We start from the raw sequence: 19214 nt of genomic DNA, 5'->3' as shown, positions 1-19214 counted from the left end.
ATAAGAAATTTTTTATTAATCTTGAACGCCCAACATAATTAAAGAAAATTACCATGCTGTTTTGTAGGACTCTCAAAATAATATAAGTAAAGCATGAGAGAACAATAGTTTCTATAAAAAAATCCATCGATGTGCTCTAAAAGATATAAGTGAAGCACTAGAGCAAAAAACTATATAACTCAAAAGATATAAGTGAAGCACATAGAGTATTCTAACAATTTCCGAATCAAGTGTGTCTCTCTCAAAAGGTGTGTACATCAAGGATGATTGTGGAAACTAACAAATAAAGACTCAAATAATACAAGATGCTCCAAGCAAAACACATATCATGTGGTAAATAAAAATATAGCTCCAAGTAAGTTACCGATGGAAGTAGACGAAAGAGGGGATGCCTTCCGGGGCATCCCAAAGCTTTGGCTTTTAGATGTCCTTATATTATCTTGGGGTGCCATGGGCATCCGCAAGCTTAGGCTCTTGCCACTCCTTGTTCCATAATCCATCAAATCTTTTACCCAAAACTTGAAAACTTCACAACACAAAACTTAAGTAGAAAATCTCGTGAGCTCCGTTAGCGAAAGAAAACAAAACACCACTTCAAGGTACTGTAATGAACTCATTCTTTATTTATATTTGTGTTAAACCTACTGTATTCCAACTTCTCTATGGTTTATAAACTATTTTACTAGCCATAGATTCATCAAAATAAGCAAACAACACACGAAAAACAGAATCTGTCAAAAACAGAACAGTCTGTAGTAATCTGTAGCTAACGCAATATCTGGAACCCCAAAAATTCTACAATAAATTTCTAGACATGAGGAATTTATCTATTAATCATCTGAAAAAATAATTAACTAAATATCACTTTCCAAATAAAAACGGCAGCAGTTATCGTGAGCGCTAAAGTTTCTGTTTTTTTACAGCAAGATTAAAAAGACTCCCCCAAGTCTTCCCAACGGTTCTACTTGGCACAAACACTAATTAAACACAAAAAACACAACAAAAACAGAGGCTAGATAAATTATTTAATACTAAACAGGAGCAAAAATCAAGGAATAAAAATAAAATTGGGTTGCCTGCCAACAAGTGCTATCGTTTAACGCCCCTAGCTAGGCATAAAAGCAAGGATAGATCTAGGTATTGCCATCTTTGGTAGGCAATCCATAAGTGGCTCTCATGATAGATTCATATGGTAATTTAATTTTGTTTCTAGGAAAGTGTTCCATGCCTTTCCTTAACAGAAATTGGAATCTAATATTTCCTTCCTTCATATCAATAATTGCACCAATCGTTCTAAGGAAAGGTCTACCAAGAATAATAGGACATGAAGGATTGCAATCGATATCAAGAACAATAAAATCTACGGGAACATAGTTCCTATTTGCAACAATAAGAACATCATTAATTCTTCCCATAGGTTTCTTAATGGTGGAATCCGCAAGGTGCAAGTTTAAAGAGCAATCATCAAAATCACGGAAACCTAGCAAATCACAGAAAGTCTTTGGAATCATGGAAACACTAGCACCCAAATCACACAAAGCATAGCATTCATGATCTTTAATTTTAATTTTAATAGTAGGTTCCCACTCATCATAAAGTTTTCTAGGGACAGAAACTTCCAACTCAAGTTTTTCTTCATAAGATTGCATCAATGCATCAACGATATGTTTGGTAAAGGCTTTATTTTGACTATAAGCATGAGGAGAATTTAGCACGGATTGCAACAAGGAAATACAATCTATCAAAGAGCAATTATCATAATTAAATTCCTTGAAATCCAAAATAGTGGGTTCATTAATATTTAAAGTTTTGACTTCTTCAATCCCACTTTTAACAATTTTTAGCATCAAGATCTAAAGACTCTGAATTTTTGGAACGCCGTCTAGGTAAAGGTAGATCATATTTAGTCCCATCATTATCAAGATTCATATTGCAAAACAAATATTTAATAGGGGACACATCAATAACTTTTAGATCTTCATCTTTATATTCCAAAAAGATTTTGGGCTTAGCGGCCATCTTATTAACTAAGGTGGCTTGCTTATCCGAAACTTCAGCTATTAACTTCTCAAGATAAGCAATCTGAGATTTCAAACCATCAAATTCTTTAGACATATCATCGAGCTCTTTATTCACACAAGCAAACAAGAAACGGGCAAAAATAGGCGAATAGAGAAAGAGAGGGAGGACAGAGAGAGAGAGAGAGGGCGAATAAAACGACAAGGGTGAAGTGGAGGAGAGGAAAATGAGAGGCAAATGGCAAATAATGTAATACGGGAGATAAGGGTTTGTGATGGGTACTTGGTGTGTTGACTTTTGCGCGAACCTCCCCGGCAACGGCGCCAGAAATCCTTCTTGCTACCTCTTGAGGACTTGCGTTGGTTTTCCCTTGAAGAGGAAAGGGTGATGCAGCAAAGTAGCGTAAGTATTTCCCTTTGTTTTTGAGAACCAAGGTATCAATCCAGTAGGAGACCATGCACGAGTCCCTCGCACCTACACAAACAAATAAATCCTCGCAACCAACGCGATAAGGGGTTGTCAATCCCTACACGGTCACTTACGAGAGTGAGATCTGATAGATATGATAAGATAATATTTTTGGTATTTTTATGATAAAGATGCAAAGTAAAATAAAAGGCAATAAAAATAACTAAGTATTGGAAGATTAATATGATGTAAGATAGACTCGGGGGCCATAGGTTTCACTAGAGGCTTCTCTCGAGAGCATAAGTATTCACGGTGGGTAAACAAATTACTATTGAGCAATTGACAGAATTGAGCATAGTTATGACAATATCTAGGTATGATCATGTATATAGGCATCACGTCCGAGACAAGTAGACCGACTCCTGCCTGCATCTACTACTATTACTCCACATATCGACCGCTATCCAACATGCATCTAGAGTATTAAGTTCATAAGAAAAGAGTAACTCTTTAAGCAATATGACATGATGTAGAGGGATAAACTCATGCAATATGAAATAAACCCCATCTTGTTATCCTCGATGGAAACAATACAATACGTGCCCTGCTGCCCCTACTGTCACTAGGAAAGGACACCGCAAGATTGAACCCAAAGCTAAGCACTTCTCCCATTGCAAGAAAGATCAATCTAGTAGGCCAAACCAAACTGATAATTCGAAGAGACTTGCAAAGATAACCAATCATACATAAAAGAATTCAGAGAAGATTCAAATATTTTTCATAGATAAACTTGATCATAAACCCACAATTCACGGTCTCAACAAACACACCGCAAAAGAAGATTACATCGAATAGATTTCCATAAGAGAGGGGGAGAACTTTGTATTGAGATCCAAAAAGAGAGAAGAAGCCATCTAGCTAATAACTATGGACCCGTAGGTCTGAGGTAAACTACTCACACTTCATCGGAGGGGCTATGGTGTTGATGCAGAAGCCCTCCGTTATCAATGCCCCCTCCGTCGGAGCTCCAAAAAGGCCCCAAGATGGGATCTCATGGATACAGAAAGTTACGGTGGTGGAATTAGGGTTTTGGCTCTGTATCTGGTAGTTTGGGGGTACGTAGGTATATATAGGAGGAAGGAGTACGTCGGTGGAGCAACAGGGGGCCCACGAGGGTGGAGGGCGCGCCCCTACCTCGTGGCCTCCTGGTTGATTTCTTGATGTAGGGTCCAAGTCCTCTAGATCATGTTCATTCTGAAAATCACGTTCCCAAAGGTTTCATTCCGTTTGGACTCCGTTGGATATTCTTTTTCTGCGAAACCCTAAAATAGGCAAAAAAACAACAATTCTGGGCTGGGCCTCCAGTTAATATAATAGTCCCAAAAATAATATAGAAGTGTATAATAAAGCCCTGTAATGTCTAAAATAGAATATAATATAGCATGGAACAATAAAAAATGATAGATACGTTGGAGACGTATCATTGCTCCTCAACCTACTGAACCTACTGAAAATGTTTGCTTTGAAATTCCTTCGGGTATGATAGAGAAGTTGCTAGCTAATCCTTTTGTAGGAGATGGAACATTGCATCCCGATTTACGCATAATCTATGTGGATGAAGTTTGTGGATTATTTAAGCTTGCAGGTATGCCCAATGATGTTATCAAGAAGAAGGTCTTCCGTTTATCTTTGAAGGGAGAGGCATTGACATGGTATAGGTTATGTGATGATATGGGATCATGGGACTATAAGCGATTGAAATTGGAATTTCATCAGAAGTTTTATCCTATGCATCTTGTTCATCGTGATTGTAATTATATATATAATTTTTGGCCTCGCGAAGGAGAAAGCATCGCTCAAGCTTGGGGGAGGCTTAAGTCAATGTTATATTCATGCCCCAATCATGAGCTCTCAAAAGAAATGATTATTCAAATTTTTTTATGCTTGGCTTTATCTCAGTAATCGCTCCATGCTCGATACTTCTTGTACTGGATCTGTTATGATGAAGACTATTGAATTCAAATGGGATTTATTGGAAAGAATTAAACGCAACTCTGAAGATTGGGACCTCGACGAAGGTAAGGAGTTAGGTATAACACATAAGTTTGATTGTGTTAAATCTTTTATGGATACCGATGCTTTCCGCGTACTTAGCACTAAATACAGACTTGACTCTGAGATAGTAGCTTCTTTCTGTGAATCCTTTGCTACTCATGTAGATCTCCCTAAGGAGAAGTGGTTTAAATATAATCCTCCCATTGAAGTAAAAGTAGTTGCACCTATTAAAGTTGAAGAAAAGACTATCACTTATAATGATCCTATTGTTCCTATTGCTTATATTGAGAAACCACATTTCCCTGTTAGAATAAAGGATCATGCTAAAGCTTCAATTATGGTTAACAAGAGTAATATTAAGAGACCTAAACCCCCTGAGCAAATTAAAGTTGAACCTAGTATTGCTATGGTTAAAGATCTCTTGGCCGATAATATTGATGGGCATGTTATTTACTTCTGCAATGAAGCTGCTAGAATTGCTAGACCTGATGCTAAAAATAAACATAGACCTGTTGTAGGCATGCCTGTTATTTCTGTTAAAATAGGAGATCATTGCTATCATCGCTTATGTGATATGGGTTCTAGTGCAAGTGAAATACCTCATTCCTTATACAAATAAATTTTTCATGATATTGCACCTGCTGAGATAGAATAAATTGATGTTACAATTAAGCTTGCTAATAGAGATACTATTTCACCAGTTGGGATTGTTAGAGATGTTGAAGTCTTGTGTGGGAAAGTTAAATACCCTGCTGATTTTCTTGTTCTCGGTTCTCCACAAGATGACCTTTGTCCCATTATATTTGGCAGACCCTTCTTGAATACTGTTAATGCTAAGATAGACTACGATAAAGATATTGTTTCTGTTGGTTTGGGGGATATGTCTCATGAGTTTAATTTTGCTAAGTTCCGTAGACAACCCCATGATAAAGAATTGCCTAGTAAAGATGAAATTATTGGTCTTGCTTCTATTGCCGTGCCTCCTACTGACCCTTTAGAACAATATTTGCTAGACCATGAAAATGATATGTTCATGAATGAAAGAAGGGAAATAGATGAAGTATTCTTTAAACAGGGACCTATTCTGAAACACAACTTTCCTGTTGAAATCCTAGGGGATCCTCCTCCACCCAAGGGTGATCCCATGTTTGAGCTTAAACCATTGCCTGATACTCTTAAATATGCTTATCTTGATGAAAAGAAGATATATCCTATTATTATTAGTGCTAACCTTTCAGAGCATGAGGAAGAGAAATTATTGAAAACTCTGAAGAAGCACCGTGCTGCTATTGGATATACTCTTGATGATCTTAAGGGCATTAGTCCCACTCTATGTCAACACAAAATAAATTTGGAGAAAGACGCCAAACCAGTTATTGATCACCAACGACGGCTAAATCTTAAGATGAAAGAAGTGGTAATAAAGGAAATATTAAAGCTCCTTGAAGCAGGTATAATTTATCCCGTTGCTGATAGTCAGTGGGTAAGTCCTGTCCATTGTGTCCCTAAGAAGGGAGGTATTACTGTCATTCCTAATGATAAAGATGAATTGATTCCGCAAAGAATTATTACAGGTTATAGGATGGTGATTGATTTCCACAAATTAAATAAAGCTACTAAAAAGATCATTACCCTTTGCCTTTCATTGATCAAATGCTAGAAAGATTATCCAAACACACACATTTTTTCTTTCTAGATGGTTACTCTGGTTTCTCTCAAATACTTGTGTCAACTGATGATCAAGAAAAGACTACTTTTACTTTCCCTTTCGGTACCTTTGCTTATAGATGTATGGCTTTTGGTTTATGTAATGCACCTGCTACCTTTCAAAGATGCATGATGGCTATATTCTCTGACTTTTGTGAAAAGATTTGTGAAGTTTTCATGGATGATTTCTCTATTTATGGATCCTATTTTGATGATTGCTTGAGCAACCTTGATCGAGTTTTGTAGAGATGTGAAGAAACTAACCTTGTCTTGAATTGGCAGAAGTTCCACTTTATGGTTAATGAAGGTATTGTCTTGGGGCATAAAATTTCTGAAAGAGGTATTGAAGTTGACAAAGGGAAAGTTGATGCTATTGAAAAGATGCCATGTCCCAAGGGCATCAAAGGTATAAGAAGTTTCCTTGGTCATGCCGGTTTTTATAGGAGGTTCATTAAGGACTTCTCAAAACTTTCCCGGCCTCTGACTAACCTATTACAAAAAGATATTCCTTTTGTCTTTGATGATGATTGTGTAGAAGCATTTGAAATACTTAAGAAAGCCTTGATTTCTGCACCTATTGTTCAGCCTCCTGATTGGAATTTACCCTCTGAAATCATGTGTGATGCTAGTGACTATGCTATAGGTGCTATTCTAGGACAAAGAGTCGATAAAAAATTAAATGTTATTCAATATGCTAGTAAAACTCTAGACAATGCCCAGAGAAATTATGCTACTACTGAAAAGGAATTCTTAGCAGTTGTATTTTCTTGTGATAAGTTCAGACCTTATATTGTTGATTCTAATGTAACTATTCACATTGATCATGCTGCTATTAAATATCTTATGGAAAAGAAAGATGCTAAACCTAGACTTATTAGATGGGTTCTCCTGCTACAAGAATTTGATTTGCATATTATTGATAGAAAGGGAGCTGAGAATCCCGTTGCAGACAACTTGTCTAGGTTAGAGAATGTTCTTGATGACCCACTACCTATTGATGATAGCTTTCCTGATGAACAATTAGCTATAATAAATGCTTCTCGTACTGCTCCATGGTATGATGATTATGCTAATTACATTGTTGCTAAATTTATACCACCTAGTTTCACATACCAGCAAAAGAAAAAGTTTTTCTATGATTTAAGACATTACTTCTGGGATGACCCACACCTTTATAAAGGAGTAGATGGTGTTATTAGATGTTGTGTACCTGAGCATGAACAGGAACAGATCCTATGCAAGTGTCACTCCGAAGCTTATGGAGGACACCATGCCGGAGATAGAACTGCACATAAGGTATTGCAATCGGGTTTTTATTGGCCTACTCTCTTCAAGGATGCCCGTAAGTTTGTCTTATCTTGTGATGAATGTCAGAGAATTGGTAATATTAGTAGACGTCAAGGAATTCCTATGAATTATTCACTCGTTATTGAACCATTTGATGTTTGGGGCTTTGATTATATGGGACTGTTTCCTTCCTCTAATGGGTATACACATATTTTAGTTGCCGTTGATTACGTTACTAAGTGGGTAGAAGCTATTCCAGCTAGTAGTGCTGATCATAACACCTCTATTAAGATGCTTAAAGAAGTTATATTTCCGAGGGAGTCCCTAGATACTTAATGACTGATGGTGGTTCACATTTTATTCATGGTGCCAGAGGGAGTCCTGGATTAGGGGGTCTCCGGACAGCCGGACTATCTCCATTGGTCGGACTGTTAGACTATGAAGATACAAGATTGAAGACTTCGTCTCGTGTCCGGATGGGGCTCTACTTGGTGTGGAAGGCAAGCTAGGCAATATGAATAGGATATCTCCTCCTTTGTAACCGACCTTATGTAACCCTAACCCTCTCCGGTGTCTATATAAACCGAAGGGTTTTAGTCCGTAGGACAACAATCACAACATACAATCATACCATAGGCTAGCTTCTAGGGTTTAGCCTCTCTGATCTCGTGGTAGATCTACTCTTGTACTACCCATATCATCAATATTAAACAAGCAGGACGTAGGGTTTTACCTCCATCAAGAGGGTCCGAACCTGGGTAAAACTTCGTGTCCCCTGTCTCCTGTTACCATTCGGCCTAGACGCACAGTTCGGGACCCCTACCCGAAATCTGCCGGTTTTGACACCGACATTGGTGCTTTCATTGAGAGTTCCTCTGTGTCATCGCCATTAGGCTTGATGGCTCCTACTATCATCAATAGCGATATGGTCTAGGGTGAGACTTTTCTCCCCGGACAGATCTTCGTATTCGGCGTCTTTGCACTGCGGGCTAATTCGCTTGGCCATCTGGAGCAGATTGAAAGCTACGCCCCTGGCCATCAGGTCAGATTTGGAAGTTTGAACTGCACGGCCAACATCCGCGGAGACTTAATCTTCGACGGATTCGAGCCACAGCCGGGCGCGCCGCACTGTCGCGATGGGTATGACCTAGCTCTGCCGCTGAATAGTACCCCAGAAGCCGCGCCCGCATCAGCTCCGACCCTTAGTTCAGAGCCAACTGCGCCAATCGAGGATGGGTGGTTAGACACCGCCTCAGGGGCTGCAGTCTCAATGGCGATCGAGCCGAACACCAGCATACCCCTCTGCGCAGCCCGTGACTCCAAGGTGCCGGACTCTTTTTCTGACTCCGAACCGCCCGCGCCCGTGTCAATCGAATCCGATTGGGCGTCGATCATGGAATTCACCGCCGCGCATATCTTTCAGCACTCGCCCTTCGGCGACATTCTGAATTCACTAAGGTCTCTCTCTTTGTCAGGAGAGACCTAGCCGGATTATGGCCAACAGGATTGGGATGCGAACGACGAAGAAATTCGACGCCCACCCACCACCCACTTAATAGCCACTGTCGATGACTCAACCGACATGATCGACTTCGACTCCAAAGACATCGATGGTATGGACGACGATGCGGTAGGCGAAGAGGAACCACCGCCCACAGGGCGCTGGACGTCCACTTCATCATATGACGTATACATGATGGACACACCAAAAGAAGATGACGACGAGGAACGGAAGGACGCACCGAAGGCTTGTTCCCTCGAGAAGCAGTCAAAGCGGCGGCGCAAGCGCCGCCCCAAATCCCGCCTTGGCAGAAATAACGATCATACAGACCCAGCGTTGGAGCAGGGCGAACCACTGCCGGACCACGGCAATACGGAGAATCAAACCGAACAAACCAATTCCGTCAAAGATAATAGTCCGGGCGACATAACGCCGGACAGGCACCTGGAGCAGCAGAATGCCCGTCAAAGGCTTGTTACCACCGCGAGGAGTCTGAAAAAGCAGAAGCAAAGGCTCAAGGCTGCACAAGACACACTCCAACTCAGATGGAGTAAAGTACTCAACACAGCAGCGAGGTACGACGACAATCGCCCCACCAAGAGCTACCCAAAGTGGAAGTTGCTACCTGAATTCGATGAGGAGGCCTCAGACCCCCCACAACCAAAAATCAAAACAGCCACCTGGCCGGATAGACGACCTCATGGCCAACATCGAGTGGCAAACAACGCCACTCACAAGCCAATACGCGATCCACACGAGGGCTCGCACCAAAAGGACGGCGCAACCAGATCCATCTATGGACCACGCAAGCGCGCCCTAGCATACAATGTAACACAACAAACATCCGAACAATGCGGTACACCCAGATACAGGGGTGCCGCACACCCCCTATGTTTCACAGATGAGGTGCTGGACCATGAATTTCCAGAGGGATTCAAACCCTTAAACATAGAGGCATACGACGGAACAACAGACCCTGGGGTTTGGATTGAGGATTATATCCTCCATATCCATATGGCTCGAGGAGATGATCTCCACGCCATCAAGTACTTACCCCTGAAGCTCAAAGGGACAGCTCGTCACTGGCTTAAAGGCCTCCCCGAAAACTCCATTGGAAGCTGGGAAGAGCTCAAAAACGCTTTTCGGGCAAATTTCCAAGGGACTTATGTCCGACCTCCGGACACGACGATTTGAGTCATATAACTCAACAGCCCGGAGAGTCAGCCCAAAAACTTTGGAACAGGTTTCTTACTAAAAACAACCAAATTGTCGATTGTCCGGACACCGAAGCGTTGGCAGCTTTTAAGCACAGTGTCCGTGACGAATGGCTTGCTAGACACCTCGGCCAAGAAAAGCCGAGAACAATGGCAGCATTAACAAGCCTCATGACCCGCTTTTGCGCGGGTGAGGACAGCTGGCTAGCCAGATGCAGCACCAGCGACCCCAGTACATCTGAAGTTAGAGATGGAAACGGGAAATCACGGCGCAACAGTAGTAACAAACGCCGGAATAAAGAAGACAACATGAAGAGCACGGCAGTAAACGCCGGATTCAAAAGCTCTCGGCCAGGTCAGCAAAAGCCGCCCTCTAAAGGTGCCAGAGACGAACTGTCCAACCTAAACAAAATTCTGGACCAAATATGTCAGATCCATAGCACCCCTGGTAAACCTGCTAATCATACCCATAGAGAATGTTGGGTCTTCAAGCAGTCCGGTAAGCTCAACGCCGTACACAAGGGGGAGGATACACCAAGCGAAGACGGGGATGAGCCTCTCAAGCAAGACACTGGGGAACAAAAGAAATTTCCACCAGAAGTCAAAACAGTAAATGTGTTACACGTGATCAAGGGAAGAAACAAAACGACACTCCCAGAAAAATATGCCCAAGGGCCTATCACCGCGGAGTCCTGCCACTGGTCGTCTCAACCGATCACTTTCGACCATCATGATTACTCAGCAAGTATCCGGCGTGCAGGATGGGCTGCCCTGGTATTAGACCCAATAATTGGCAGATATCACTTCACACGAGTCCTGATGGACGGTGGCAGCAGTCTAAACCTGATATATCAGGATACAATCTACGAAATGGGGATAGACCCAACAAAAATTTGCCATAGCAATACTACCTTTAAAGGAGTAACGCCAGGCCCATGGGCTCATTGCATGGGCTCCCTGCTGCTAAAAGTTATATTCGACTCCCCCCATAACTTCCATAGCGAACATTTAACCTTCCACATCGCTCTGTTCCAAAGTGGCTATCAAGCACTACTCGGACGCAAAGCTTTCGCTCGCTTTAATGCAATACCGCACTACACTTCCCTCACACTCAAGATGCCCGGTCCACGTGGCATCATTACAGTAAATGGAAATATTAAGCGATCTTTGCACGGAGAAGAGAGTGCGTCTGCCTTGGCAGCCGCACACTAAAAACGGCCTCACCAACTAAAGCATTTAACAGGTCATCAAGACCTCGGACACGGTTAGACGAGTCCGGCACAGCTATGTGTAATTCATACCAGATCAATGGTCACACCCTATACAAGGGGCTCATCGCGCGCAGACAAGTGGCAATTTTTTACACATCTTGAATTATACTTGGTTCCCTTAAAAACTATCCTTTTGCATGACAACTTTTTCACCTAAGTTCCTCTCTTTTACAGATGATCATCGTGCTACACCCGTCCAGGATACGGCACAACGGAGACACAGGCGCAGACGTGCAGCAGGGACCCGCTCCAAGGATTCTTTTTAGATTAAGACCCTGCGTAAACCTTTTTTACTGTCTCTTGTTGATACATATCCACCAAATTCTCAGCACAGTTGGGAAGGATGCTGACGTCTTGGCATGTGGCCACGTCAGAATAATGCACGTACCTGGACACAAGGGGCTTCTTATGAGGGGCACTATTTAGGCCGGGTTTATACCATAAAGACCGAATACCTTAGGGAGTGTTTGGCGTCGCGAGTTTGGCCTTATATGCATCAGCTCCGAATCATTGTCTTTGGTCAAATGTTGGGTTTGCCCGGCTCCTGTGTTTTGGTGCCTTATGTTCTGTTTTACCGGCTAAGGTAGCACCGGGAGAATTACTGCGATTGTGCCCTGGTTCATCCGGACGAGCACCTCAGTAGAGAAAGCCGAAAACTGACTATCATGATATAGCGTGAGACTGGTCAACCACTCGGTGACCTATTGGAATGTTAGAATTCCTCCGCCTTAACGAAGGGCCGTTTTCTGGCCAGGCATGTACGCACTCCACGATCGGGAGAGTGCGGAGCCACCAGGGGCTATCTAGTAGCCCCACTGTCAAAATCCTATGGCTAAGTGAAAGTGTTAAAGCATTATAGTCCGGTTGCCTCGCTCGCTACGCTATCACCTCCTTAATAGGACCAATATGTTGGGTTAAGTGTGAACACGCGTTTTTTGCGAGCACCTCCGCATTATATGCGTGGGGGTTGAAGCCGACGGCTGCAATCTTTCAGGTTATACACATGTATACATAAATGGCCGCGCAGGAGGCATCATACTACTTTCAGACAAAAGTATAAACATAACCTTATAAAAAGTTCATAAAAGCATTGTGCTTACAATGAGAATACATATCACTCAAACATAATATTCTTCGAGCACTGGGCGTCTATCAAACGAGCACCCTCGAGAACCTCCTCGAAATAGTGCTCGGCAGCCACCCGGCCTATGGCCGAACCCTGTGCCGCAACAGTGGTAGCGTCCATCTCCGCCCAGTATGCTTTAACACGGGCAAGGGCCATCCGCGAGCCTTCTATGCACGCCGACCTCTTCATCGCATTAATGCGCGGCACCGCATCAAGGAACTGCTGCACTAAGCTGAAATAGTTGTTTGGCTTTGGCCTTTCCGGCCATAGCTGATCCACAACAGACCTCATGGCGAGTCTGGACAACCTATTCAGTTCGGCCCATTCGGCTAGCTGGTCAGTCAATGTAAGCGGACGCTCTAGAACATGGAATTGCGTCCAGAACAGCTTGTCCACTTCACGATCTGTCTGACCTTGGAAATACTTGGCCGCATCGGCAGCGCTCGCCGCCAAATCCATATATGCATCTGCCGAACTCCACAGCCGATCTAGTGGGGCATACCGTGGATCTCCGAACTTCCTCCGTAACATGAAGGGTTTCCCAGCCGCAATATCCCCGGCTTCCCGCAGCTCCTCCTTCTCCCCTCTCATAGCAGAACGGGTGTCTTTGTCCGCCGCCGCGGCCATCTCAAGGTCCGTTGCCTTCGCTCGGTTTTCTTTTTCAAGTACCCGGCAATGGTCAGCAGTGTCTTTTAGTTCTACGGCCATCTTGGCCATCTTCTCTTGGCTCTCGCAATGTGCGGCCTTCTCGGCTTTCAACTCTTCGGCCGCCTTCAAAGCAGCCGCATTACTAATCCTCGCTTGTTCCTTGGCTCGGGCAAGTTCTGCCCGCAAGGCTTCTACGGTGGCAGCTCCATATGCAGTCACAACATATTAAAGATACTGGCATCATGCTGCTCTTACTATGTGGCGTTCACCGGATAATAACACTTACCTTGTGCCTCGTCAAGCCTCTTGTTAACAAGCTTGATGTCGGCGTCTGCCGCATCCAGTTGCCATATTAATTTGGCAAACTCACTAGTCCGGCTAGCCACCAGAGCTTCCACCACCTCCACATAGGGGCAGTCTGGTTATTGCCTGGGAATATGATCCTCTGTTTGCTGCCGTTCTCGACGACAACCAGAGTCTCAAGGGCTACTATCTACACAGGGCACACCTAACATGTGCAGTACTATCACATATTATTTCACGTACCTCAAAGCCTGTCAGTAGACTCATAAAGGCTTCATGTAATCTGCTTTTGGCGGACGAGATTCTCTCCATCACCGTACCCATCAGCATACGGTGTTCTTCTGAGATGGCCGCTCGCCCCACCAACTCCCTCAGAACGTCCGACCGCACACCAGACGGTGCCGGACTCTTTTGTATGCTCTCTTCGGGAGCCGGACACTGGGGACTTCGGGGGTCTACAGGACTATCTTCTGGCCTCACCGGATCCGGAGAGGCCCTCCGTGACGACACTTCGGGGTCGCCCGCTTCTGGAGCGGAGGAGTTCGGGGGAGGCGTTTCGCTCTCCATCATCTCTGCAAGAAGATCCCCCGAAGACGAGCTCATTTGAGAGGGGCTAAGGCCCGAACTGCAAGATATATGCGGTGGTTATTTTCTCAGAGAAAAAAGATAGCATACCTTTACTTTTAAAGTATTTTGGATCACTTACGACTCGTTGGAGGGCTGATCCCCCCGCGGACTTTGTGCGGCAAAAGCACCCCCCGAGGCAGGACCCTCTGTGGGAGACTTCTTCTCCTGTTTGGAGGCTTCGGCTTCCGGATCCTCGGAAGCAGTCCTTTTCCTCCCCCGGTCGTCCTCCTTCATGGAGACGCTCGTTCCCTCGGTTGGAACGGGCAGCGATGGGGGCCCGCGTCCGCCCATATTATCCCACCCGGTATCTTCCTTCAAGGGCTCCGGGCAAGGTGCGACTTCGAGCATCTTTCCCAATACCGGATTTTCCAAACCCTCAGGGAGGGGGGCCAAACACCGAATCATCTTCGCCTTTGTTAGTCAGTCCTGCTCAAAAAGCAAACTCTCAGAAATAACTTCGAATAAAAGACAGTGTGTTCGGCTAGAGGATTTCTTACTTGTTCGGCGGTGCGGTTACTGCTCAGGCCCACGTCCTCGGTAATATCTGGACATTCTACTTGAGGTCTGAAGAATGACTTGTACATCTCCTCATGTGTCAGGCCGAGGAAACTTTGAATGGCACGTGGTCCCTCTAGGTTGAACTCCCACAAGCGAAGGGGCCGGCGTTTGCAAGGCTGGACTTGACGAACCAGCATAACTTGTATTACCACAACCAAATTAAAATCTCCCTCGAAGAGATCTCGGATGCGGCTTTGCAGTATTGGCACGTCCTTGGCTGGACCCCAGCTCAGACCTCTACTAATCCATGACATCAGTTGTGGTGGGGGGCCCGAGCGGAAAATGGGGGCAGCCGCCCACTTGGCACTTCTGGGAGCCGTGACGTAAAACCACTCCCGTTGCCATAATTCGGACACCTCTGGAAAGGAACCTTTCGGCCATGGAGCTCCTGCCATCCTGCCTATTGATGCACCTCCGCACGCTGCATGTTGCCCCTCGATCATCTTCGGCTTTACTTCAAAGGTCTTGAGCCACAGGCCGAAGTGAGGGGTAACGCGGAGGAAGGCCTCACACACGACAATAAATGTCGAGATGTGGAGAAAGGAGTCTGGAGCTAGATCGTGGAAATCTAGCCCGTAATAGAACATCAAACCCCTGACGAAAGGATCCAGAGTGAGGCCTAGACCTCGGAGGAAGTGGGATACGAACACAACGTTCTCGTTGGGTTCGGGAGTAGGGACGATCTGCCCTCGAGCAGGCAGCCGATGCGAAACCTCGGCGGTCAGGTATCTGGCCTCCCTCAACTTCTTAATGTCCTCTTCCGTAACGGAGGAGGGCGTCCATCGGCCTTGAAGGCTAGATCCGGACATGGTTGAAGATCCGGAGCACCTAACCTGGGCTTTGGGTGTTAGAACTCGAGGCGGGGGGAAGGGTTCGATTGAGCACGAGAGGGAAAAAGCGAAAACCTTGTCCCCTTATAAAGGGGGTGAATATCAAGCGTCCTCTCCGTAGCCGTTTGGGACTTGCCTATAATCTAGGAGTCCTAGACACGGTTGGGTTACCCACGACCGCATTAATGAGAATCCCGTAATTGGGGGAACACGATCTCCGCTTCGGCAAGACGTGTCAAGAAACTGCCTCGTGTTATGTGCGGGGCTGGTTAAAAGAAATGGTTCGAATAATCACCGGGCCATGACGTAACATCACGTTGCCGAAACAAGCCAGCAAATTAGATCCGCGACAATATTATTCTCTCTACGGTGGAATGTGGAACTTATTTTGTAGGGTCGGACACTATCCTCGTATTCAAATTCTTCTGTGATGTATTCGGAGAAGGAACCCGCCTTGCAATGCCGAAGGCAATACTGTGCGCCGGACTCATCGTCATTGAAGCCTGGTTCAGGGGCTACTGAGGGAGTCCTGGATTAGGGGGTCTCCGGACAGCCAGACTATCTCCATTGGCCGGACTGTTAGACTATGAAGATACAAGATTAAAGACTTCGTCTCGTGTCCGGATGGGGCTCTACTTGGCGTGGAAGGCAAGCTAGGCAATACGAATATGGATATCTCCTCCTTTGTAACCGACCCTATGTAACCGTAACCCTCTTCGGTGTCTATATAAACCAAAGGGTTTTAGTCCGTAGGACAACAATCACAACATACAATCATACCATAGGCTAGCTTCTAGGGTTTAGCCTCTCTAATCTTGTGGTAGATCTACTCTTGTACTACCCATATCATCAATATTAATCAAGCAGGACGTAGGGTTTTACGTCCATCAAGAGGGCCCGAACCTGGGTAAAACTTCGTGTCCCCTGCCTCCTGTTACCATCCGGCCTAGACGCACAGTTCGGGACCCCCTACCCGAGATCTGCCAGTTTTGACACCGACAGTGCCTTTCATAAAATGCTTGCTAAGTATGATGTTAATCATAGAATTGCATCTCCATATCACCCGCAGTCTAGTGGTCAAGTAGAATTGAGTAACAAAGAGCTCAAATTAATTTTGCAAAAGACTGTTAATAGATCTAGAAAGAATTGGTCCAAGAAACTTGATGATGCATTATGGGCTTATAGAACTGCATATAAAAATCCTATGGGTATGTCTCCGTATAAAATGGTTTATGGAAAAGCATGTCACTTACCTCTTGAATTAGAACATAAGGCATACTGGGCTATTAAAGAGATCAACTATGACTTCAAACTTGCCGGTGAGAAGAGGCTATTTGAGATTAGCTCACTTGATGAATGGAGAACCCATGCCTATGAGAATGCCAAACTGTTTAAAGAAAAAGTTAAAAGATGGCATGATAAAAGGATACAAAAGCGTGAGTTTAATGTAGGTGATTATGTATTGCTATACAACTCACGTTTAAGATTTTTTGCAGGCAAACTTCTCTCTAAATGTGAAGGTCCTTACGTTATCGAGGAGGTCTACCATTCCGGTGCCATAAAAATCAACAACTTCGAAGGCACAAATCCGAAGGTGGTGAACAGTCAAAGAATCAAACATTATATCTCAGGTAATCGCATAAATGTTGAAACTAATATTATTGAAACCGTAACCCCGGATGAATACATAAGGGACACTTTCCAGAATGTTTCAGACTCCGAAAAGGAATAGTTACGTGGTGCGGTAAGTAAACCGACTCCAAAACAGTTCTAATGGCAACTTTTCTCCGTTTTGGAATATTTAAGAAAATAGGAAAATAAGAAGTAGTCCAGAAAGGACACGAGGCTTCCACGAGGGTGGAGGGCACGCCCTACCCCCTGGGCGTGCCCCCTGCCTCTTGGTCACCTCGTGTGCCCTCCGGACTCCATTTTCTTGCACGATACTTCTTTTGGTCGGCAAAAATTCATTATATAATCTTCCAAAGGTTTTGACCACCATACCACGCAAAAATCCTCTGTTTTTGTTTCAAGCTATTTCTGCTGTAGATTTAGAGCAAGATGTCTTCCCAAGAGTTAGTCGGGGCGAGTCGGGTGTCCCATCCGACACCGGGGCCAAGAGCAAACAACAATGCCGACCACTTTGGGCCATCAACCGAGGAAGAGATGGAGGCTGACTTGAAAAGGATAGATGCCATGGAAGAGGATGAAGAAGTTACTTGTTGTTTCCGAGCCGGATTTACGATGGGGGAACTACAGAGCTCAGCCATTCCAAACTCGTTGATCCCTTCCAATTTTAGATTTCTTTCTTATGAAAATATGAAAAAGAGTGTTATTTGTTCTCCAACAGCTATGCAACATCCATGGGTGAAAGGAGCTTTAGCCGTTACGGGCAAGCTCCGAAAGGAAATAATGGACCTCAAGCAGCAAGTCAAAGCTTGAAGAAGAGAACCATATCCTGAAGGGCATCATCGCCAAGAATATCACGTCACCATATCCGAAGAAGGAGACATAAACACACAGGTATGGGCACTCCCCTTGGCAACTGCCAAGCTTGTGGGAGTGCCCCGGTATCGTATCACCATCACTTTTACCTTTACCCTTTTTTTGTTAGTTCGATCCTTTTGATAATATCTTGATCTAGTAGAATAAAGTTTTAGTATGATCTAGTTGTGAGTTTTGCTTTATGACCTTCCTATGTAATCGAGTCCATGAGCTATATATAATAAAGATTAGTGATGAGTCAAGGACTTAATTATTTTGCTATGATCTTGAGGGAATAAAATTAAAGAGAAGAAATAAAAAGAAATAAAGAGATCATATGGATCTTATGGACATTAATGACTTCACATATAAAGAGTATGATGAATAAAAGTTGTTGAGAGTTGACAAACATAGTTTTGGTCATCATTGCAATTAATAGTAAGTAATAAAGAAAGACAGGTTTTCACATATAAATATACTATCTTGGACATCATTTATAATTGTGAGCACTCATTAAAGTATGATATGTTAAAGAGTTGACGTTGGACAAGGAAGACAACGTAATGGGTTATGTTTTCTTACATCTGAGATAAATTATATCGGCATGGATCATCCAACATGTTGAGCTTGCCTTTCTCTCTCTTGCTAGCCAATTTCTTTGCACCAAGTAGAGATAGTACTTGTGCTTCCAAATATCCCTAAACCCAGTTTTGCCATGAGAGTCCACCATATCTACCTATGGATTGAGTAAGATCCTTCAAGTAAGTTGTCATCGTTGCAAGCAATAAGAATTGCTCTCTAAATATGTATGACTTATTAGTGTGGAGAAAATTAGCCTTATACGATCTTTTCATGTGGAAGAAATAAAAGTGACGGACTGCATAATAAAGGTCCATATCACAAGTGGCAATATAAAGTGACATTCTTTTGCATTAAGATTTCGTGCATCCAACCATAAAATCACATGACAACCTCTGCTTCCCTCTGCGAAGGGCCTATCTTTTATTCTTGTCTTATACTTCATGCAAAGAGTCATGGTGATATTCACCTTTCCTTTTTACATTTTATCCTTTGGCAAGCACATTGTGTTGGAAAGATCCTGATATATATGGCTAATTGGATGTGGGTTTTCATGAACTATTATTGTTGACATTACCCTTGAGGTAAAACGTTTGGAGG

This window comes from Triticum urartu, chromosome 3A (assembly GCF_056163025.1).
Source record: "Triticum urartu cultivar PI428250 chromosome 3A, HENAU_Tu73, whole genome shotgun sequence".
Classification (NCBI taxonomy): domain Eukaryota; kingdom Viridiplantae; phylum Streptophyta; class Magnoliopsida; order Poales; family Poaceae; genus Triticum; species Triticum urartu.
The sequence above is the reverse complement of the archived record's forward strand: the minus strand, read 5'-3'. Positions refer to the sequence as shown.